The sequence below is a fragment of the Carcharodon carcharias genome, chromosome 7 (genome assembly GCF_017639515.1).
Source record: "Carcharodon carcharias isolate sCarCar2 chromosome 7, sCarCar2.pri, whole genome shotgun sequence".
NCBI classification, from domain to species: domain Eukaryota; kingdom Metazoa; phylum Chordata; class Chondrichthyes; order Lamniformes; family Lamnidae; genus Carcharodon; species Carcharodon carcharias.
Window position 1 is genome coordinate 130,566,071 of NC_054473.1, and position 25,627 is coordinate 130,591,697.

General features: G+C 42.4%; 1 protein-coding gene across 5 annotated transcripts in view; it reads right to left on the minus strand.

Annotated features, from left to right (window-relative positions):
• Positions 1-25,627, minus strand: part of ripor1 (RHO family interacting cell polarization regulator 1) — a 353,552-nt gene that overhangs the window by 114,365 nt on the left and 213,560 nt on the right. Inside the window, exon 1 of one of the 5 annotated variants that reach the window (XM_041191360.1) lies at positions 17,159-17,265. The exons of the other annotated variants lie outside the window; for them this stretch is intronic. The gene's annotated coding sequence lies outside the window, so the exon portion shown is untranslated. Of the gene's footprint in view, positions 1-17,158; positions 17,266-25,627 lie in introns of those variants that run through there. 5 annotated transcript variants of the gene reach the window in all.

Below are 25,627 nucleotides of genomic sequence, written 5' to 3' on the forward strand. Positions count from 1 at the left end.
TCCAAGAAGCTAATGCCCATGGTCAGCATTTATGCTATTAGATGAGTTTCCTCAGTGGTAGCATTCTAGACTAACGAAAAGCTAGGTCTAATATATTTTGTTCCATGGCATTTGTCACCTCCACGTTCCAGACTTCTGTCCATCTCCAACTGAAACATACTGATACAGCTATTAACTGTGGATCAGCGTTAGCAATCTTGCCTCAGTCGTAAGGTAGTGGGTTCAAGTCTAATTTCAGAGCACATAATCTAGGCTGACACAAGTGCAGCGCTGAGAAATTGCTGCATAAGAGTTGACGTCTTAACATCTCATCCAAAAGACAAGACTCACGTCTGCCCTCTCAGGTGGATGTAAAAGATCCCGTCCCAATAGCAGGAACGTTCTGTCTGCTGCCCTGGCCAATAGTTCATTTTCCAACCAACATCGCTAAAAAAGAGATTACCTGGTCATAGTCAGCTGCTGTTTGTAGGAGCTTGCTGTGCAAAAACTGGTTTCCTACACTACAAAGATGACTACATTTCAGAAAGTACTTTGTTGATTATAACGCAACCAGGGATGTCCAGAGGTTATGAAAGATGCTACAGAAGTGCAAGTCTTACTTTTTCTTTTTGATTTAAACTCGGATTGGTAGTATGTGAGCCAATCAGTATCCAGGTCATCACACTACGCTGCACACTCCCGTGATCCTGAGCTGTGATAAAACACAGCACAGCAGCTGAAGCACGCAAGTACCAGGCCACAAAATTCCCACCCACGGGAACATTTTCACATGTTTACAACTGTGCTTGTTGGAATTAAGTAGCTGTATTTAGGAATGTAAATGTGAGGAGTCTGTGTACAGATCTCCCATGACAGAAATACAAAAATGCAGAAGTGCTACTATCAGCTGTCTTTCTTGGCTGGAGGTGGTAACCTGGGATAGAGGAAGTTCAAGAACAAGGGAAACAAAACTTGAACATTACTTTTCTCCCATTTCCATGAATGTTGAAAGCCACTACACAATATTAAAACCGAATGCCTTCTTCAGAAGACTGCTTCGGATCAAGAAGGAGCAACAAAAAAGTCAACTCCCTCACCACAGATTGCATTCCAGAGTATTAGTCTAATAATGGCTACATCACCATTTTTAGACACTAGAATAAAATATCAAGTCTCAATTCTTCACAGATCAACCCTTTTCCTCCAGGCACCAATTATTTCCAGCTTCAGTCAAATCTTGAGCAATTGCTTTGTTTTGTTTCCACTGGGAATTTGATATTCTATTCAATGGGGTCATTGGTGGGAGGGGTGCAGGAAAGGGAAAGGGCTGGGCAACTCAAAGAATAGGTGGAAGACATCCATTTTCTCCCAGAAGTAGTTATTCAAGTCTGGTATTTATAACCTACAATTCATGGGTTATTGCAAATAAGTTAATACAAGCTCACAACAGGGAGATGTGCTGATATAACTGCTCTTTGTCATACACAACATGGTGACGCATTCAACTTTGAAACACCCATTTGTAATTTAATAGAAATGTAGAAAGTTCAGATTAGAATCAGCACTCTTTAGCACTCTAATGATACCTCAGCTCTCAGTGAAGTCAATCAGAGAGCATCTTTCAACACAAGCCAGTCTTTCTGAATGGCTTATGTTGACCTTTGCCCTGCAACCCAGGGTTTACAATTGACTCAGCAGTGCAGACTATAGAGCTCAGGGAGTATATGCTATCCAATCACTCACTCTCTCAAAGGGCATGACATCCAATAATAACAGCCTTGGGGGTTCAAAAGATTAAAAAGCAGCTGAATGAAAAGGAACATAGAATTCAGAAAACTTGGTGTTAAAAGTTGAGCCAATGTTAGCTCCCACAATGAACTCACGAAGATTCATGCTGAATTTCAGCTGTTCCCCAGCAGCATGTTTTGTGATTTTACTCAGAACAAGGTAACCAATTCATTTGATCTAAAAGACCAGGAATTGGAGCAGTATTGAATGACACCTGGGGCAAGACGGGGTTCAAGATGCTGAATGTGTTTACATGCCGAGGCATGCAACTATCCTGTAGAGCAAGCTGAATTAATGTACCCAGGCCTGGAGATACATCAAGGAAAGAAAGCAAAAGCTGCAACTGCCCTGCACACTGCATCCTTTTTCTGGATTTGTATAGGAATGAGTGTCTATATGCATTAAATAGATTCTTTGGGAACACATTTCACTCCACCACACTCCAGATGTCAGCCATACCTCAGCTGGTGCCCCTCTCACCTCTGGGTCAGAAGGTTTCAGGTTCGAGTCCCACCCTGGAGACTCGAACACATTATCTAGGCTGGTACTTCAGTCAAGCGCTGAGGGAATATTCCAGGGCTGAAGGTGCCATCTTTTGGAACAGACATTTAACCAGCACCCTTTTCCCCTCCCAGGTGGTTGTAAAAAAGATCCCCATGGCACTATTAAAAGAGAAGCTGGTGGGGGGAGTTCAATACTTATCCCTCAACCAACATCACAAACAGATGATCTGGTCTTTATCACACTGCTGTTTGTAGGATCTTGCTATCCCTAAATTGGCAGCTGTGTTTCCTATATTGCAAAGGTGACCACAACTTGAAAATACTTAATTGCCTATAAAGTGCTTTATCATGTTCTTGGGTCGTGAAAAGTGCTATGTAAATACAAGCCTTTTACTCTTAGTTTCCTGGAAGACTCTCAGTAGTCCAGCCTCTTTCCATTTCAAAAAAAAAATTAACACAAAGCCAACCTAGACCATTCAAATTCCAACATTTAAAGTGATTAAGCAGGGAAATGCAATTCAAATAGGACTTCAGGCTAGGTTGGGGAAGTGGTGAGGTCGTGGTATTGTCACTGGACTGGTAATCCAAAGACCCAGGGCAATGCCCTGAGCACTCAGGTTCAAATCCTATCACGGCAGATGAGATGGTGGAATTTGAATTCAATAAAAATCTGCAATTAAAAGTCTAACGATGGCCATGAAACCATTGTTGATTGTTGTAAAAACCCATCTGGTTCACTGTCATTTAGAGCAGGAAATCTGGTGTCCTCATCTGGTCTGGCCTACAGATCCACAGTAATGTGGTTGACTCTTAAATGCCATCTGAAATGGCCTAACAAGCCACTCAGTTGTATCAAACTGTTAAAAGGAATAAAACTGGATGGACCATCTGGTATCGATCTAGGCACCAGAAATGACAACGGCAAACCCAACCCTGTCAATCCTGCAAAGTCCTCCTTACTAACATCTGGGGGCTAGTGCCAAAATTGGGAGAGCTGTCTCACAGTCATACTCACGGAATCATACCTTACAATGTCCCAGACACCACCAACGCCATCCCTTGGTACGTCCTGTCCCACCGGTAAGACAGACCCAGCAGAGGTCGTGGCACAGTAGTATATAGTCACAGCAGTATATAGTCAGTACAGAGTTGCTCTAGGAGTCCCCCAACTTCAACTTCAGCCCTGGTGCCTAGATCGATACCAGATGGTCCATCCAGTTTCATTCCTTTTAACAGTTTGATACAACTGAGTGGCTTGCTAGGCCATTTCAGATGGCATTTAAGAGTCAACCACATTACTGTGGATCTGTAGGCCAGACCAGATGAGGACACCAGATTTCCTGCTCTAAATGACAGTGAAGCAGATGGGTTTTTACCTCCTGCTTAGTACCATTACTCCCCACCCCTCCCTCAGCTAATGAAACAGTACCCCTCCATGTTGCCCACTTGGAGGTTGCACTGAGGGCAGCTTGGGCATAGGGTGTACTCTGGGTGGGGGACTTCAATGTCCATCACCAAGAGAGGCTTGGTTGCACCACCACAGACCGAGCTGGCTGATTCCTAAAGGATATAGCTGCTAGACTGGGTCTGTGGGAGGCGGTGAGGGAACCAAGAGAGAAAAACTTACCCGACCTCATCCTGACCAACTTGCCTGTCACAGATATATTTTCCATGACAGCATCGCTAGCAGTGACCCTTACAGTCATTGTGGAGACTAAGTCCCATCTTCACATTGAGGATACTACCATGCTAATGGGATAGATTTCAAACAGATCTAGCAACTCAAGACTGGGCATCAACGAGGTGCTGTGGACCATCAGCAGCAGCATTTTACTTGACCACAATCTGTAACCTCATGGCCCAGCATATGCCCCACTTTAGCACTAAATAAGGGGATCAACTCTTGTTCATTGAAGAGTGCAGGAGAGCATACCAGGAGCAGCACCAGGCATATCTAAAAATGAGGCGTCAACCTGGTGAAGTTACAATACAGGGCTACTTGGCCCGTAACTTCTGTGCTCCCCAGCATCAGATTTGGGGAGTACCCCAAAGATGCACTGGGAAGTCCCTCTGGCAAGCTCCCAGGTAAGTGTTTGCACGGCAATTGCCCAGAAGTGCACACTTCCTCTGGACAATTGTGCTGTGCTGGGAACCATCCGAAAATGTGATTTAAATTGCAAACGTTGGATGGTTCCACTGGGGCTTTCCCAATAGTTACCCAGAAAAGGTTAGAAGAATTAAAACCTCTAACTTCCAAGTAACTATTGTAAAGGTCCATACTGACCCCATGGGGCTCCATGACAACAACGCCCCCCCACCCCAACCCTCACCGACCACAGGACTCCCTCCAACACCACCCCCCCCACCTCTCCCCTCCCAGATGACAGACCCTACAAACAACACCCCCCCCCAAGGCCCCACCAACCAACCCCACCCCCCCAAACCTCAGATGCCTCAACCTTGCACACCCCCAAACAGCCGAGACCTCGATCCAACCAACTCCCATACCTGTAATCGCAACCACCCCCTGGACCTCCGACCTAATACATCTCGGCCTCCTCTGGAGATCCCCAGCATCAAAGATGCTAGTCCTCAGCCAATTCAATTCACTCTGTGATATCAAGAAAGAGCTGAAGACACTGGATACTGCAAAGGCTATGGGCCCTGACAATCTTCTGATAATAGTACTGTAGACTTGTGCTCCAGAACTTGCTTTACCCCTAGCCAAGCTGTTCCAGTACAGCTACAACACCGGCATCTACCTGGCAATGTGGGAAATTGGCCAAGTATGTCCTGTACACAAAAAATAGGACAAATCCAACCCGGCCAATCTTGATCATCAGTAAGGAGATGGAAGGGGTCATCAACAGTACTATCAAATGGCACTTGCTTAGCAATAACTTGCTCAGTGGCACTCAGTTTGGGTTCCTCCAGAGTCACTCAGCTTTGACCTCATTACAGCCTTGGTTCAAACATGGACAAAGAGCTAACTCCAAAGGCAAGGCAAGAGTCACTGCCCTTGACATCAAGGCAGCATTTGACCACGTGTGGCATCAAGGAGCCCTGGCAAAACGAGTCAATGAGAATCAGGGGAAACTCTGTTAGTTGCAGTCATACCTAGCACAAAGGACGATGGTTGTGGTTGTTGGATGTCAAGCATCTCAGTTCCAGGACATCACTGCAGGAGTTTCTCAGGGTAGTGTCCTAGGCCCAACCATCTTAAACTGCTTCATCAACGACCTTCCTTCCATCATAAGGTCAGAAGTGGGGATGTTCACTGATGATTGCACAACGTTAGCACCATTCATGACTCCTCAGATTCTGAAGCAGTCCATGTCCAAATGCAGCAAGACCTGGGCAATATCCAGGCTTGGGCTAACAAGTGGCAAGTAACACTCGCATCACACGAGTGTCAGGCAATGACCATCTACAACAAGAGAATATCTAACCATCGCCCTATGACATTCAATGGCATTACCACCGCTGAATGCCCACTATCAACATCCTGGGAGTTACCATTGACCAGAAACCGAACTTGACTAGCCATATAAATACTGTGGCTACGAGAGCAGTTCAGAGGCCAGGAATCCTGCAGTGAGTAACTCACCTCCTGACTCTCCAAAGCCTGTCCACCATCTACAAGGCACAGGTTAGGAGTGTGATGGAATACTCTCCATTTGACTGGATGAGTGCAGCTCCAACAAAACAAGCTTGATAGCATTCAGAACTAAGTAGCCAACTTGATTGGCATCCCTTCCACAAACATTCACTCCCTCTACCACCAAGAAACAGTGGGAGCAGTGTGCACCATCTACAAGATGCACTGCAGAAACTCACCAAAGCTCCTTAGGCAACACCTTCCAAACCCATGACTACTACCATCTAGAGGGCAGAAGATCCATGGGAACGCCACCACCTGGAAGTTCCCCTCCAAGCCACAAACCATCCTGGCTTTGAAATATATCACTGTTCCTTCACTATGACTGGAACTCACTCCCTAACAGCACTGTGGGTGTATCTACACCAGGGACTGCAGCAGTTCAAGAAGGCAGCTCACCACCATCTTCCCAAGGGCAATTAGGGATGGGCAATAAACACTGGCCTAGCCAGTGACACCCACATCTGGTAAATGAATAAAAAAAAAGTATTCCAGTAATATTCCCACAGAAACATCATCATTGTTCTATTACAATGCCTTACTTGGTCAATCAGATGAACTGTCAAAAGAACTGACAAAGACTGCAAATCATGTTGTCCTAGACCATTTAGAGCCTAACTTCAAGCAAACAGTATGTTTCTGTACAATCCCAATGCTGATTCTTCCACAACTCTCATGGCTCTATTGACAGCATAATGCACTTTGCTGAATAAATTATCTCTGCACTAGGGTAGGATACTGACTTTTACTCAACATTCTGTGACACAATGTTTATGATGACAGTATATTAACTTTTGTAATATTTTTCTGGTTTATTGTGAAGTAGGTTTCTGGGGGTAAGTATAGTTGGGTCCGTGTGTGATTTAATTACATTTGGGGTCAAGTAGACTGCAAGCTTGAAATCATCAAAAGAAGCAAGGTGTAGAATTGTGCTCGATAGACTAATGAGTAAACGTGGATGCTGCCTTAGCATGTAAATTGTGAAGAGAATTTGCATTTTTAGATAAATTGAGGGATTATTTGGATTTCAAAGGAATCTTAGTCCATCTACGGCCAGCCAGATAAGCAAATGTTTATTTTTCCCAATGGTTACTGACAATATTGGCAATATGAAAGCTTTTATATTATGTGGAAGATACAGTTTCAAAGACATATGGAAAAATAGACTTTACATTTTAAAACGAGAGAAACATATATACAGGAGACTGAAAGAATATGTAGGAGAAGGCCATTTAAGGTCTAACAAGAGTGTGTGAAATAGCCTTAAGGAAACCTTCAGCTATTTATACATAAATCTGCTATATGACAAAACTGATGTTGGGGAAAAGCCATTTGCAATTCCACTGTCAAGTGGGTATTGTGTTAGCCTGCTGGCTCTGTTTTAAATCCAAAATCTATTTTGGACTGTTACCTTAAATGGGGTGTAACTGGGGGTCAGCTTAATTAGGAATTTTAGGAGTTATTATAGTAATAATTGTAGTCTTATGTAGGTGCTTGAAATATTTTACTTTAAAATATTTATTAACAATTTTCAAATCGCTAAAGGTCTTGGTAGACTTACTACTTCTGAACTCAGTGCACACATCTCGTAATAAATACAAATTGCAAAATCATTGTGATAACGTGACCAAGTTTTCCTTGTGGATTTGGTCCACCTGGCACATATCATCTGCCACATTATAACATGCTAAACACAATGAACAGTGAGTCAGTACAGGAGTAACCTATAAGACATGTCCATATGTAAACATACCACAAGATGACTTCAGTGTTATAAACAGTTATATTCCTGGAATTTTACATCCAGAATTAATTAGACTGAATTGACAATTAGCCTCAGTATTGAAGCAAGATTCTTCACCAAACCACACAGTGCCACATTGAAAAGCTGAACAGCATCAAATCACCACATTTAAACACACAAAAGGTAAATGGCACAATATTAATGATCTTTTTTGTGAAGTTGGGAGGAGAATATCAGCCAACAGGAATCAATGGAGGACAAATGTTCATAAAAGTTCATGTTGACGCAAAAGGCTCAAATAATCCATACTGAGTTACCATGGAACATGGTTAAGCTTCTCACAGCAACATATCACCTGGAGCTGGCTGCAATACCACCACTGGGGCAAAAGAAAGAATCAAGGTGCAGCAGCATAGGCGCCATGAGAGAACAGGTGTACAAGGCTGGCTTTCAGCCACACATCCAAAAGTGCTTCAGTCTCCCAACATAAAAAGGTAAATCAATGGGCTGTTACAGCCAAAGCCAAAAACATGGCTATCAGCAAGTTGAGTGGTTAAAATTCTCCTGCCTTCTTCCATAAACACACAAGGGTTATTGCACATGACATATCTACCCAACCGAACAGATAAAAGCACCACAATTACGTCAAATCACAAACAATGATTTAAACAACTGCACAGGTAACAATCTCCAAACAGGAATTAGGGTAGCTTCAACAACATGACTACTAGCAGATACAATTCAGCCACTTGGAAGAAGATGTCTGATATACACCAAGATCCTGAGCCAGTTATAAACTATTTAACTTCCAGCATTCAAGATATAGTCACTGGAAAAGTATGCTAACATCTTAAAAACATTGTCTACCACTCCCTAAACAAACAAGATACTTAGTGGTTGCTTGGTAGTTGTGGTTATGATGACCCAATCTAGTCCGTAAAGCAGTGAGTATATGTACGTACTAAGCCTGCATCTTCATACCCAGTATTACACACACAAGAATTGTTAAAAGACTTATACTAGATGTAGAGAGAGAGAGCCTGGAAAAGTCACCATAGTCTTTTTATTTAGTTAAACAGTTATGTTACATTTTCCAAGTTTTCCCACACACACATATATACAAAAAGCTATAAAATGTATATATAAACAACTGAATCATTGCCAGGATGACAAAGTTAGTCCATTTTCCATGCTCCAAACTTATCTTTCAAGTCTGTGCTTACAGAATGTAAAATGTGCACTCATGATAGAATACCCAACCTCTTGCCCAGCAAGATAATCAAAGATAACCAAACCTACCAGCTCTCTATTATTTCCTGCAGTTAATAGTTTAGGGTTAGTCAAGAGTAAAGAGAGATGGCACAATCATGGCAACCCAGACAGTTTTCTGTAGGGTCTGATGTACATGAACCCATGTATGGGTGCAACTTCTCACCTAGTTAACTGCCAAAGTTGGTTTTCAGACAACTCAAAGCATAAGATATACTTTATAAATGGGCATCCCCATCATAGAACTGAATATTGTATGATGTTTGAAAAAATCTTAAATTGACTCCATTGCAAATGTACTGCATAACATAACTGAGTCTTAATCTGGCAACGCCCAGAAGGTTAATTGTGAAGCTTTACTATATGTTATACAAGATCCTTCAGCGATACTTTTCAGGAATTTTGGTCTCTGTATCCTAAAGTGTGACCATTTGCGAAGCCACTGATAATTAAAAGAGCTGTTCAATACAAATATATTTAGGACACTGGGGGACATAACCTCCCACTTATCAGTGGAATCAGTGGAAGCATTCTCACCTTGAAGTCAGAAAGTGTGGGTTCAAGTCACACTCCAGAGAGCTGGGCATATAATCCAGGTTGACACTTGATGCAGCACTGAGAGTGTCAACTTCTGGATGAGATATCAATTCCCTCTTTATATTCTTGGGTGAATGTAAAATATCACATGGTACTATTTGAAGAGTAGAGGGGAATTCTCCCAGCATCCTAGCCAACTTTTATCCCTCAACAAACATCATTAAAAACAAACTGTCAATTTATCACACTGTTGAATGTGGGACCTGGATGAAAATGGTTACCATGTTTCTCTGTATTACACCAGTGACTACACTCAAAAATACTTAATTGGCTGCAAAGAATTTGCGACATCCAGAGTAGGTGAAAGGTGTGATACAAAGTCAAGCTCTTTACCCCACACTCACTCACAATTACATGATGATACATGTTACCTGTGTTATATGATTCATTTTGTGATAATTTGTGACAGAACTCAATCAAATCCTCCAAGTTCCACAGTATATGTTTAAAAGAACAGTAAGCTTTGCTCCCCAGAATCAAGTTTGGGATCTTCCTGCAGCACCCATGTCTTTATTATCTCTAGACTTTACTATTACAATCTATTCTGGGCTGGCCTCCCACATTTTACATCTTGAAGTTATCCAAACCTCAGCTGGTGTCCTAGATCACACCAAGTTTTATTTACTTATCAGCTCTGTGCTTGCTGACCTACATTGCCATTCATTCAGCAACGCCGCAATTTCAAAATTCTTATTCTTGCTTTCACATCCCCCTTTGGTTTCACCCCTCTCTATCTTTGTAATCTGCTCCAGCCCCATATCCCTCACAGGTACCCATGCCCCTCTAATTTTGGCATCTTGAACATTCCCTATTTTAATTGCTCCACCACTGGTAGTCGTGCCTTCTAATGGGAGGAGTTGGCCATATGGCTTCTTGAGCCTGCTCCACCATTCAATAAGATCATGTTTGATCTGATCTTGGCCTCAACTCCACTTTCCTGCCCATTCCCAACTCCCCCATAGTTCAAAAATTAGTCTGTCTCATCCTTGAATATATTCAAATAACTCAGCCTCACTGCTCTCTGGGGGTAGAGAATTCCAAAGATTCATGGCCCTCAGAAGAAATTCATCATTTCTATCTTCAAATGTTGACCCCTTATTCTGAAACTATGCCTCCTATTTCTAGATTCCCCTATGAGGCGAAAATCCTCTCAACATCTAATGCGTCAAGTCCCCTCAGAATCTTATATGTTTCAATAAGATTACCTCTCATTCTAAACTCCTCTGATTTTAGGCCTAATCTGCTCAACCTTTCCTTATAAGACAGCCTCTTCAACCCAAAATCAACTTAGTGAATGTTCTCCAAATTGCCTCCAATGCAAATATATTCTTCCTTAAATAAAGGCCAAAACTGTACACATATCTCCAGGTGTGATCTCACCAATGCCCCATATAGTTGTATCAAGACTTCCCTACTTTTATACTCCATCCCTCTTGCAATAGAGGCCAACATTCCATTTGCCTTCCTTATTACAAGCTGTACCTACATGTTAATTCTACATTTCATGTACAAGGACACACGGATTCCTTTGTACTGCAGCAGTCTCTAGTCTCTCCATTTAAATGATTTGCTTTTCTATTCTTCCTGGCAACATGGACAACCTTGCATTTTCCCACTTAAGATTCCTTCTGCCAAATTTTTGCCAACTTGCTTAACCTACCCACATCCCTTTGCAGACTCCCTCTGTCCTTTTCACAATTTGCTTTCCCACCTATCTGCAAATTTTTCTAACAATACATTTTGTTTCTTCCTAATATAGATTTTAAGTAGTTGAGACCCCAGCCTTGACCCCTGTGACACTCCATTTTCAGGTTGATAAACTGTAACTAATGAAGTATTTATTCTAACCTGGTTAGCTGTCAGTCAACCTATCCTCTATCAGAACAAAAACAGAATTACCTGGAAAAACTCAGCAGGTCTGGCAGCATCGGCGGAGAAGAAAAGAGTTGACGTTTCAAGTCCTCATGACCCTTCAACAGAACTTGAGTTCGAGTCCAAGAAAGAGTTGAAATATAAGCTGGTTTAAGGTGTTATCCTCTATCAGTGCTATTATATCATCCCCAACACAGTGGGCTCTTATCTTTTAATTGGGCACCTTATTGAATGTCTTTTGGAATGCCAAATACACTACATCTTCTGTTTCCCCTTTATCCAATCTGTTCATTAAATTCACAAAGGACTCTTAATAGATTCGTCAAACACCATTTCCTTCACAAAATCATCCTGACTCTGCTTGATTTAGTAAATTATAATACAATGTCCTGCTACAACCTCCCTAATAATGGTTTCTTGCATTGCCCCAATGACAGATATTAAGATAACTGGCCTATCTCTCCTTTCTTCCTCCCTCCTTTTTTGAATAGGGACATGACATTTGCAGTTTTCTAATCGACTGGGATTAGTATTTCTAGAATCTAGAGAATTTTGGAAGTTTACAACAAATGCATCCACGATCTTTGGAAGCACTTATTTTAAGACCCTATGATGTAGGCCATCAGGTTCAGGGTACTTGTCAGCCTTTAGCCCTGAGAGTTTGGCCACTAACACTTTTTCTCCCAAGTTCCTCTCTCTCTTTTTGAGATGTTTTTACTGTCTTCTACCTTGAGATCTAGAAATCACTCCCGCTCACTTGTTCAATCTGCCTCTCTACCTCTTTCCACCTTTAAAAAAAATTCCTTAAAACCAAGCTTTTGATGATCTGCTCTAAGATCTCATGTGGCTTGGTGTCAAATTTGATTTTTTAACAACCCTGTAAAATGTCTTGGAACATTTTATGTTAAAAGTGCTATAATCATAGAGGCTTTTTTTCCAAAAATTTATTTTATTCATAAAATTTGTAAAAATACACAAAATATTTCAAATTGAATGTTACAGAAAGTACAATAAAATTGAACCATTCTCCATGTTCTACTCTGTGAAGCCTCAATACAATTTCAACATTCTTGATATTTACAATATACATTCCATGTCAGGCATAGAACCTGAGGGGTTCTACACATTTTCCTGTCCCTCGGTGTGCTATGATTGAAAGGCCTTAGTGACCTTTCTCCATTGTGCTACAATCATAGAAATTGCTGCAGCATATCTGCCATCTAGCCCAATTCTGCTTTCATCATTCATAAGCATTGGATGGTGAGGTTACTGTTGAAGCAGCTTTTGGTCACTGTGTATATTCATAGTTGACAAATCTAAGATTTTGGTGCTTGAAAAAGTCACTGAACAGGTCAAATTCAACATCCAGTCCTCATGCATCTCTCGTCTCCACAATGGGGAAAGTCACCATGAGTATAGGCAAGCTTCTCCTGATGGGCTTGTAAGGCATTGTTGAAAGAATGCAACCACAGTATGTCACACCTGATCCATTAGATATAGACAGAGGGACACAAGAACAAAAAGACAAGTTTTCTGCAGCTCAAAAACAAACTCTTCCTGAGATACTGGAAAAAAGCACTCTGAAGAACCTACTCTATGTTTATCAGTACCTATTCAAATGCAGCCAACAGGGAGGAGAACAAAGGGATCTCTGTTCTACTGAAGGAAGCAATGTGGGCTCAGATGACAAGGAGTTAGCAAACAGTTCATTATTTTTCAGACAAAGGAACATATACAGTGCACAGAAAGAATAAAGTAGCACTTAGTAAAACAGTAAGCTTTAGTCAAATAAGCAGCGATAGTTGAATAAGAATTGAGATACCTTGCACAACTCTGATTGGGAGATGGCAGGGCAGATAGAGCAAGAGAAAAGACAAACAAGGCTGAAGGTAACTGATCCAAATACGTCCAATCCCTCTACAGCTCATCCTCCACCGGGATGGTCTGAGGGCTCTCCACTTCTTCCTCAAACAGAGACCTGAACAATCCCCATCCACCACTACTCTCCTCCGGCTGGCTGAACTTGTTCTCTCACTGAACAATTTCTCCTTAAACTCCTCTCACTTCCTCCAATAAAAGGTGTGGCTATGGGTACCCGCATGGGCCCCAGTTATGCCTGTCTCTTTATGGGGTATATGGAACATTCTTTGTTCCAGTCCTACTCTAGCCCCCTCCCACAACTCTTTCACCGATACATCAATCACTGCTTCAGTGCTGCTTCATGCTCTCATCTGGACCTTGAAAAATGTATTAACTTTGCTTCCAATTTCCACCCCTACATCATTTTCACATGGTCCATCTCTGACACTTCCCTTCCTTGACCTCTGTCTCAATTTCTGGTGATAGACTGTCCACCAATATACATTACAAGCCTACCGACTTCCATAGTTACCTTGACTATAGCTCCTCACACCCTGCTTCCTGTAAGGACGCCATCCCATTCTCAGTTCCTTCACCTCCGTCGCATCTGTTCTGATGATGCCACTTTCAAAAACAGTTCCTTTGACGTGTCTTCCTTCTTCCTTAACCAAGATTTTCCACCCACGGTGGTTGACAGGGCCCTCAACCATGTCCGGCCATCTCCCGTGCATCTGCCCTCATACCTTCCTCTCCCTCCCAGAACCATGATAAGGTCCCCCTTGTCCTCACTTATCACCCCACCAGCCTCCACATTCAAAGGATCATCCTCTGCCATTTCCGCTAACTCCAGCATGATGCCACCACCAAACACATCTTCACTTCACCCCCCCCCCCACCGGCGGCATCCAGCAGGGATCGTTCCCTCCGGGATACCGTGGTCCACTCCTCCATCACCCCCTACAACTCAACCCCCTCCCACAGCACCTTCCCATGCAACCGCAGAAGGTGCAACACCTGCCCCTTTACTTCCCCTCTCCAAAACGTCCAAGGGCCCAAACACTCCTTTCAAGTGAAGCAGCATTTCACTTGCACTTCCCTCAATTTAGTCTACTACATTCATTGCTCCCAATGCAGTTTCCTCTACACTGGAGAGACCAAACGCAGACTGGGTGACCACTTTGCGGAACACCTTTGGTCTGTCCGCAACCATGACCCAGACCTCCCTGTCGCTTGCCATTTCAACTCTCCACCCTGCTCTCATGCCCACATGTCCATCCTTGGCCTGCTGCAATGTTCCAGTGAAGCTCAAAGCAAACTGGAGGTACAGCACCTCATCTTCCGCCTAGGCACTTTACAGCCTTCCAGACTGAATATGGAGCACAGCAACTTTAGATCGTGAACTCTCTCCCCCATCCCCACCCCCTTTCCGATCCCCCTTTTTTCCAATAATTTATATATATTTTTCTTTTCCCTATTTCCATTATTTTTAAATGTATTTCCATCCATTGTTTTATCTCTACCTTTTAGCCTATTTTGATCCCTTTCCCCCACCCCACCCCCATAGGGCTATCTGAACCTTGCTCGTCCTTTCTACCCTTAATGTCACCTATTAGCACATTGCTTAGCCAATATCACCGTCAATACCTCTTTGGCCTTTTGTCTATGACATCTTTTGGCAATCTCCACCTATCACTGACCCTCTATCCAGCTCCACTTGTCCCAGCCCCCCTTAAACCAGCTTATATTTCACCTCTCTTCTACTTTTCCTTAGTTCTGTTGAAGAGTCATTCGGACTCGAAACGTTAACTGTATTCCTCTTCACCAATGCTGTCAGACCTGAGTTTTTCCAGGTATTTTTATTTTTGTTTTTGTTTTGCATCCGCAGTTTTTTGCTTTTGATCCAAATATCGCGTTGCCAAGGGCAATCTGTGTACCTGGGCTGCAACACAAGGGGAACACACGCCGCTGCATCTAGAACTATCCAGCACTTGGCTAATGTACAGTCAGAGTTTCAGTCTGTTGTGAATTTAAATACTCCATGTATATTAAACATAGATCCTTAGGGATTGTCTTCTGGTTCCCATAGTTAGAAATAATCACACTAGACTCAAAATGCTGGAGCTTCATTGAATGCATTTCTTGCTGCTCTCCCTGTGGCTTGTTGTTATATCACAGCAGATGGGATGGTAAATGCCAAGCTGCTCAAATCCCAGAGGGAAACTTGAAACAGCTGCCACAACTGCTTTGCAATTTGTATTTTATTTCAAAATGCATGCCTTGAATTCAGTAGTAATAAGTCCAGAGTTTTTTTTTGAACTAAATTAAACATTTATTAATAAAAAATATTTAAGCACATACCTGGTCTACAAATTACTACTATAACAACTCCTAAATCTCCTAATTAATCTGGCTCCCAGTTACACTTCTAATAAGGCAACAGTAAAAACAAAATAGATTTAAAAAGACCCAGACAAAATGCACAACGCCCTGGACAATGACATTCAAAGTGAGCTTTCTTAACTTTGGTTCCCGTAGACTTGATGCACAGGGGCTGGAGATTTTTCACATTTGTCTTCAATCTTAGAATGCCTTCTCCTTACACAACCTTTATACAGGTTTCTCCCTTTTAATGCAAATTCCATTGTTCCCACGTTCCCATTTATGCAGGTCATTTGCTTTGCTGACACCTTTTGCACATCAATGCTTCTCCAATACAGTACTGGAGAGGGCCAGATACTCGTTAAATTAGTATTGACAAATTAGCACAGGTCACCAAATCAGCACAGACCAGGACTGAAGTAGAAGCCTTCTGACCTGGTTCAGCTCTATACCAGGCTGTGCACTCATTGATTCCCCTTAGAAAATTACTTAGTGAGTTTTATCCTGAAGTGTTCATGATTAGCCTCAAGTTCATTTTCCCCACTTTGTACAAACAATTCTCAAACTTATGTCCAGGAAACTAGATCATTCCAATAAACGTTCTGCTTAGAGATGGACCAAATCAAGGGAACAAGCAACTGGCTCTTGGTGATCACCAGTCTATTGGCTCAATGTCTCTTGTCTCATTGAAGTGAATTTCAATAGTTCCTTGATGGCTACTGGACTGTTTGCTCAAAGAGTGAGCATTCATAAACACAGTTCAGTGAGTCTATCCAGGCAGTAGCTGAATCATATGGACAAGACAAATTTTAGGTTCAATTCCAGGTCTGCACTGAGCTAGCAGCAGGGATATCACCAAAAGTTGCTCAAGCCAATTGTAAGGAAAAAGAGGGGGGGCAGGTTACATACTCCCTCGCTGACCAATGACAGAACCAAGCATGTGGAAAATCAGTCTTGGCCTCAGCTGTAATGGCCCGTGGCAAACAGCCTGCTGCACACCTTTGCTGTTGTGCTACAGTTCTGGGGTTGTACGTTTTCTCAACGATTACACTTCGCAACCAAGTGATTTATCAAGCTAATCTTTCAACACAGAATAATGATACTTTACCGAAAGTATTTAAAACCTTGTTAAAATTCCAGGCTGTTCACAGGCTCACAGATCCAACAACTCTGAAAGGCTTATTTGACTTCACAAAAGGAAATGGTATTTAGTAAGCTAATGACACAGGTGGCAATGCTTAAGTACAGATAAGAAAAGCATTTTAAAAAAAAGCCCCAGAGCAGAGGAAGGGGCACAATACAGCCAGAAGGGCAGAAGCAGCGTCAGCTGCATTGAAATGCTGCAGGAATGACCTAGAGCTCAACCTAGGCAGTCAAATAAGACTTTTACCTTTCGCTAACATCATATTACAAAGACGATGAACCACATTCACTCAGCCCTTGTCTATTAAGGCAATTTTAATCAGCCAGTAATGTACAGGGTACAAATTCAATGAATAGAACATTTACCTTCAACTCCACAAAAGGCTGACAGTGAACAACAGTAATGTCTAAATCAACATCACCCAGCTCCAGTTTGTGTGTTCTTGTCCACTCTGATAACACAGGAATGAAGCTCAAGCCTTGGAGCTTTTGGGATCCTCCCACACTGACATCATGCATTTCCTGTTGCTCCCAGTAATCATCCTGAAACGTAGTTTTATTGTGTAAAACATAAACACGCACTGAGCAATACCACACCACCCCTCTCCCCTCCCCCACCCACATCTGAAGGCAGGTTTCAAGAAGGTTTAAGTGAAACGGCTACATAGGTCGGTGACTATTATCGTAGCAAAAAAGGTCCATTAAGCTTGAAAGCCAAAGGAGTTCCTTACAAAAATATAAAAGCGTTTCTGATAGTAATGTCTGCAGATTTTTTTTTTTGGGAAGAGGGATGAAAATGACACTGATGAAGGGAAACAAATGAAAACCATTTTTTATATTCTCAGACTCTCCAAGGGTGATTATTGCCCATTACTCAATGTGTATTATCACAATAGTCAAAAGGCATATCAGAGTTCATTAGGTTGCAGTATTAATTACAGACCTCTTAGTTTCACTTGTCATTATTCATTACCCTAGCAACAATACATCACTGGAAGAAACCAGCATTCCGGAGAGAAAGCCCTCTACTATTAAACGTCATCCTCCAGGAGACCACTTCATCACTTGACAATATAGCCATAAGACCATAAGACATAGGAGCAGAAATTAGGCCATTCGGCCCATCGAGTCTGCTCCACCATTCAATCATGGCTGATAAGTTTCTCAACCCCATTCTCCCGCCTTCTCCCCGTAACCTTTGATCCCCTTGCCAATCAAGAACCTATCTATCTCAGTCTTAAATACACTCAATGACCTGGCCTCCACAGCCTTCTGTGGCAATGAATTCCATAGATTCACCATTCTCTGGCTAAAGAAGTTTCTCCTCATCTCTTTTCTAAAAGGTCTTCCCTTTACTCTGAGGCTGTGCCCTCGGGTCCAGTCTCTTCTACTAATGGAAACATCTTCCCCAAGTCCACTCTATCCAGGCCTTTCAGTATTCTGTAAGTTTCAATCAGATCCCCCCTCATCCTTCTAAACTCCATCGAGTATAGACCCAGAGTCCTCAAACGTTCCTCATATGTTAAGCCTTTCATTCCTGGGATCATTCTCGTGAACCTCCTCTGGACCCTCTCCAGGGCCAGCAGATTCTTCCTGAGATACGGGGCCCAAAATTGCTCACAATATTCTAAATGTGGTCTGACCAGAGCCTTATAAAGCCTCAGCAGCTCATCCCTGCTTTTATATTCTAGTCCTCTCGAAATAAATGCCGACATTGCATGTGCCTTCCTAACTACCGACTCAACCTGCAAGTTAACCTTAATAGAATCCTGGACTAGGACTCCCAAGTCCTTTTGCACTCCAGATTTCTGAATTCTCTCCCCATTTAGAAAATAGTCTATGCCTCTATTTTTCCTACCAAAGTACATGACCTCACACTTCCCCACGTTGTATTCCATCTGCCACTTCTTTGCCCATTCTCCTAACCTGTCCAAATCCTTCTGCAACCTCCCCGCCTCATCAATACTACCTGTCCCTCCACCTATCTTTGTATCATCTGCAAACTTAGCCAGGATGCCCTCAGTTCCTTCATCTAGATCATTAATGTATAAAGTGAAAAGTTGTGGTCCCAACACTGACCCCTGCGGAACTCCACTAATCACCGGCTGCCATTCTGAGAAGGACCCACTTATCCCTACTCTCTGTCTCCTGCCAGACAGCCAATCTTCTATCCATGCTAGTACCTTGCCTCTAACACCAGGGGCTCTTATCTTACTGAGCAGCCTCCTGTGCAGCACCTTGTCAAAGGCCTTCTAGAAGTCCAGGTAGATAACATCCATTGGCTCTCCTTTGTCTAACCTACTCTTTACTTCCTCAAAGAATTCTAACAGATTTGTCAGGCATGACCTCCCCTGGATGAAACCATGCTGACTATGCCCTATTTTACCATGCACTTCCAAGTATTCTGAAATCTCATCCTTAATAATGAGGTCAGGCTAATCGGCCTGTAATTTCCCGTCTTTTGCCTCACTCCCTTCTTAAATAAGGGCTTTACATTAGTGATTTTCCAGTCCTCTGGGATCTTCCCTGACTCCAGTGATTCCTGAAAGATCACCACTAACGCCTTCACTATCTCTTCAGCTATCTCCTTCAGAACTCTGGGGTATAATCCATCTGGTCCAGGTGATTTATCCACCTTCAGACCTTTCAGTTTTCCTAGCACCTTCTCCTTGGTAATGGCCACCATATTCACCTCTGCTCCCCGACTCATTTGAACTTTGGGGATGTCACTCATGTCTTCCACTGTGAAGATTGACGCAAAGTTACTATTCAGTTTCTCCGCCATTTCTTTGTTCCCCACTACTACTTCTCCAGCGTCATTTTCCAGAGGCCCAGTGTCCACTTTTGCCTCTCTCTTACCCTTTATATATCTAAAAAAACTCTTGCAATCTTCTTTTATATTACTGGCTAGTTTACCCTCATATTTAATCTTCTCCCTCCTTATTTCTTTTAGTTGTCCTCTGTTGGTCTTTGTAGGCTTCCCAATCCCCTAGTATCCCACTGCTCTTCGCCACATTGTATGCTTTCTCTTTAGCTTTTATGCTGTCCCTGACTTCCCTTGTCAGCCATGGTTGCCTTGTCCTCCCTTTAGTATGCTTCTTCTTCCTAGGGGATGAATTTTGCTGTGTCTCCCAAATTACTCCAAGAAACCCCTGCCATTGCTGTTCCACTGTCATTCCTGCTAGGCTCATCGCCCAGTCAATTGTGGCCAGCTCCTCCCTCATGCCTCTGTAGTTGCCTTTATTCAACTGTAATACCGTTACATCTGATTCCAGCTTTTTCCTCTCAAATTGAAGGGGAAATTCTATCATATTATGGTCACTTCCTCCTAAGGGTTCCTTCACCTTAAGCTCCCTTATCAAATCTGCCTCATTACACATCACTAAATCTAGAATTGCCTGTTCCCTAGTGGGCTCCACCACAAGCTGCTCCAAAAAGCCGTCTCATAGACATTCCACAAATTCCTTTTCTTGGGACCCACTACCAACCTGATTTTCCCAGTCTACCTGCATATTGAAATCCCCCATGATCATTGTAACCTTGCCTTTTTTACATACCTTTTCTATCTCCTGGTGTATCTTGTGCTCCACATCCTGACTACTGTTCAGAGGCCTGTACATAACTCCCATTATGGTCTTTTTTTACCTTTGTGGTTCCTCAACTATACCCACATATATTCTACATCATCTGACCTTACGTCATTTCTTGCTATCGATTTAATTTCATTTCTTACTAACAAAGCAACCCCACCCCCTCTGCCAACCTGCCTATCTTTTCGATAGGGTGTATATCCTTGGATATTTAGCTCCCAGTCCTGATCCCATTGCAGCCATGTCTCCGTAATGCCCACCACATCATACCTACCAATTTCAATCTGCTCCACAAGCTCATCTACCTTCTTTTGTATACTGCGTGCATTCAGACACAACACCTTCAGTCCTGTATTTCCCGTCCCCTTTCTCATTGTCATCCCTTTATCTGATGCGTTTGAAGTCAAATTCCTAGCCCTTTCCAAACACACTCTCCTATTTTCTGTTCTGGAGACTTTAATAGCCTCTCCTGGGCTCTCCTTTCTTTTCAGTTTTTTTTCATAATTTTCAATGAAGCTGAATCCACCCCCCACACACTAACCTGCTGCTTTGTTTCCCATTAGTCATTCTTCTTGGAGTTTTACCCTTCCCTCCCCCATCACTTTCTAGTTTAAAGTCCTATTGACCACGCTATTTACCCTTTTCGCTAGAACATCGGTCCCAGATCGGTTCAGGTGGAGACCGTCCCAAAGGTACAAATCCCTCCTGTTCCAATACTGATGCCAGTGCTCCATGAAATGGAGCCCCTCTTTCCCGCACCACTCCTTTAGCCACGTGTTTACTTCCCTTATTCTCGCGTCCCTATGCCAATTTGCACGTGGCTCGGGTAGTAATCCGGAGATTATAACCCTTGAGGACCTGTTCTTTAATTTAGTTCCTAGCTCCTGATAATCCCCAAACAGGTCCTCTTTCCTAGTCTTACCTATGTTATTTGTCCCGACATGGACCACAACAACTGGATCCTCCCCCTCCCTCTCCAATATCCTTTCAAGCCGGTCAGAGATGTCCCTCACCCTGGCACCAGGCAGGCAACATACCATGCGGGACTCTCAATCCTGCTTACAAAAGGAAGTTATCAGTTCCCCTAATTACAGAATCCTCTACAACTACCAGTTGTCTTTTTGCTCCCCCCCTCTTGAATGGCCTCCTGTGCCACGGTGTCGTGGTCAGCTGGCTCATCCTCCCTACAGCCCTCTTCCTCATCCACACAGGGAGCAAGTACCTTGTACCTGTTGGACAAAGTCAAGAGCTGAGGCTCCTCTGTTCCTGAACACAGGATCCCTCTACCTGCTTCACTTGCAGTCACACCCTGCTGACCCTGACCACTGACCGAACTTGAGGTACTTAATCTATCGGGTGTGACCACCTCCTGAAACAAAGCGTCCAGGTAACTCTCCCCCTCCCGGATGTGCCACAGCGGCTGGAGCTCGGACTCCAGCTCATCAATTCTGAGCCAGAGTTCCTCCAGTAACCAACAGTTGCTGCAGATGTGGTCACTGCGGCTCGTAATGGGATCTGTCAGCTCCCACATCATACAGCTACAGCACATCACTGCCCAGCCAGCTCTCCTTAGATAATTAATTATCTGGCATAAATCACTTTCTATCTTGGAATCTCAAACTCCAGACCTATGCACTTGGACATGAATGCCCTTTTACTGTGTCATGTTAAACTAGTATTGATTGGACAATTAGTCAATTGAAACTGATGAATGCTTTTACATAAATCTGCACCTACTGTACCAAGCAGGAGTTACTGAATCATCAGGATTCCCACTGAGTTTAAAAAATACCTTAGACTAATATGTAACAAAAAACATAAAAATGTTAAATACATGACCTGTAAACATGCACACAAAAACTTTTATAATGCGCCATTTTGGCTCAGACGGACAGTAACAGGAACAGGGCCCAATGGCAGGTACAAATACAGAGGCCAACTTACAGTGCAGGATATGCAATGTTCTAGACACAAATTGTGCTCCTGCTACTGAACCCAAATCTTTGGCAAGTACAGAATCTGAAGCAGTCCAAAGTATCCAAAACAAATTTTGATTTCATCATGAGAAAGAAAAGCATTTCTTATGCTTCAACACTTCAGTGATGTGAGACACTCTGGAAGTCCCAAGTGTACAGTCAACGCCTGTTAATTACAAAGCCACTGGCTACATGAAGAAAAAAATCAAGTCCCTCAATAATTCAAGTTATAGACTCTGAATTAAAAGGATTTGGTCTCAATCCATGTTTATATCTAGGCAAACACAGACCAATTCGATGCACAGCAAGGTCCTACCCATAATAAGTGGGAAAAATTGTTTGAGGTGATGTTGATTCAAGGAGATTATGGGCCAGGACACTTGGGGGAATTCCCTCTCCTTTCTCCCTGCCAAATATAGTGCCCCAAGTTCCTTTGTAGCCACCTGAATGGCTGCAGCTCCATCAGACTGATTAGCAACATTTGTCAATGGAACGAAAAGTGCAACTACTACTGCAATCAGCTTGGCCTAAATAGCCAAGTGGTTATGGTACTGGGCTTGTAACCCCAAGATCAAGAGTTCAAATCTCACAATGGGAAACAATGTAACTTCATCTGAATAGGAACAGATGGAAACATGTTTGTACTCGAAAGAGTTACTACTGCAATCAGCTTGGCCTAAATAGCCAAGTGGTTATGGGACTGGGTTTGTAACCCCAAGATCAAGAGTTCAAATCTCACAATGGCAAACTATGAAAAACAATGTAACTTCATCTGAATAGGAACAGATGGAAACGTGTTTGTACTCGAAAGAGTTACACTTGTTAAAGCTTGGCCTAAATAGCCAAGTGGTTATGGTACGGGGTTTGTAACCCCAAGATCAAGAGTTCAAATCTCACAATGGCAAACTATGAAAAACAATGTAACTTCATCTGAATAGAAACAGATGGAAACGGGTTTGTACTCAAAAGTACTACTGCAATCAGCTTGGCCTAAATAGCCAAGTGGTTATGGTACTGGGTTTGTAACCCCAAGATCAAGAGTTCAAATCTCACAATGGCAAACTATGAAAAACAATGTAACTTCATCTGAATAGAAACAGATGGAAACGTGTTTGTACTCGAAAGAGTTACTACTGCAATCAAGATGACTGATGAGTTTTAAATAAATATCAGTACCCCAAATTACACTGTGGTAATTAAGTTAGGTATCATCAAGAATTAGTTCTCAGAATTCGCTTTTTAGAATAGTTCTACTTGACATCCAACATTGAACACTGAGAATCACAGGATAAGCTCTTAACTCACTGCTGTGTGCTGCAATATTAAAACACTGTCACATCTATTGCTTTCCATAATACTGCTATACTATTTATATTATTAGTAAAGAGTTAGGAGCTATATTGTTATGTGCATGGATACCCAAGTGTCCAGGATGCCACATCACTCAACTCCACTACAGTCTCTGTAATGAACAATATATCAGTCTACAGCACATGGTGTAATTTGAGAAATATATTTGAAGTGTAATTATTATTTTGAACTTCTAGGAACCATAGGACATGATATACACTTTGGCACCTTCTGGTTGAAAAGAAAGGCTTATTGAGCCTTTGTTATAGATCCTTTGGCTTTTCTTGCTTTTATGCTCTGCTGAGTAATAAGAGTCCTTGCGTTTTTTTATGGTGCATTAGGCAGTAACTCTGCTAATCCACGACCTTCAATTTAAAAAAAAAAGGACAAGTGCAACTCTGTGCCACAGGATACAGGACCACACAGAGGCTGCAGTGCAAATATAAAGCAATGGGGCTTCAACTAGATCAAGCAACATTAGACAACAGGACGCCCAGAGATATATTACATCCTAAATTATGCCCATGCTCAATTTTAGTACATTTAGAGTCTGAGAGGCTATTGTCATCAGTGGACTATGGTAGACATCAAGCTCTGTAAACAAGTTACAGGATGAAAACAGTGGTGATCCTAGGGTTTATGTTATTGCACATCATAGCTCGAAAGACCCAGGTTACAGTCATTCTTGGAACAAAATTAATTTACGCTTAAGCTTTCATTGCACTATACCAAAAAATGTTTAATAGTAGTGCAGCAAAACCCACCTCATAGGCCTGATCACAATATTCACCGAAACCACAAAGTCAAGCGCAGTCAAACCTTTATACTGATCAGACTGGGCAGCTCCACCTGGAGTAACAATGTCCAAGTTTAACTAAGAGAGCGAATAGTGAGGATAAAAGGGAGAGAAATCCCCAACCAACTTCATAAAAGTAGTGTCGAATTCTTCATTGGATACCTCGTAAGTATTGAAGTAATAAAAAAAAAGTTTGTGGTTCCTTGGAAGAGACATAAAAGAGATGGACATCACGTTATAATGAGTGGCTCAGAGACCCAAATCCTCACAATGGCAATGAAGAGTTTGCCAAGTCAGATAACACAAGTACTACACCTGCACTGGAAGGAAAAGAATGGGGTGGTCCAGTAAAATTTAAAAGGATGGACTGGCACCAGAAAGTATGCTGCTTTCCACCTGTGTATTCACAACAGTTCCAAGTTAAAAACTTGGCATAAAAAGGAGGGGCAGTTTGCACTAATCCAGTTTTCCCCAACAGAAAGTTAGAGGCCAACATTCAAGGACCACATCTATGGTGATGCCTCACTCACAGCCTTACTGGATTGGAGGGGGCAATGCCACACATACTTACATTTCCAAGTGAAGAAAAAAATAGGTTAACAGTAACATGTTCAAATTATACTCAGAGTTTTTCATCTTGGGCATTTCACCCAAGGGTAGATATGCTAGGGGGAAAATTCTCACAAATATTAAAGGAGATCATGACTTGTCAAACTTTGGGTCAATTGATTGACAGCACTGGTTTGAGACCAGGCTCATTGACACCTGTTCAAGGAGTGAATACAACAATGAAAGAAATAATGTTACTCTGAAAGACAGAACTGTGTTCAAACCACTTCACTAAGAACACATTCTGGGAATCCAATTCAGGAGCAGTTGAGGGCCCAGGCTCTATGAAAGCCTGTACCATTACAATGCAGCTTTCTGACATTTCAAACAGCCAGATCCCATTCTAGATGGAAATGAAATTTAACTAAATTTAATTTGATCCCATTGATCAAATTTGAATTGAATGGATCAAAAGAAAACTGCCACACTTATTGAGGTGCTGGAGGAACAGAGAAGACTACATGGACAAGCAGAACCATTATCTGGCAACAACAATCAAGTCTCACATATTTGT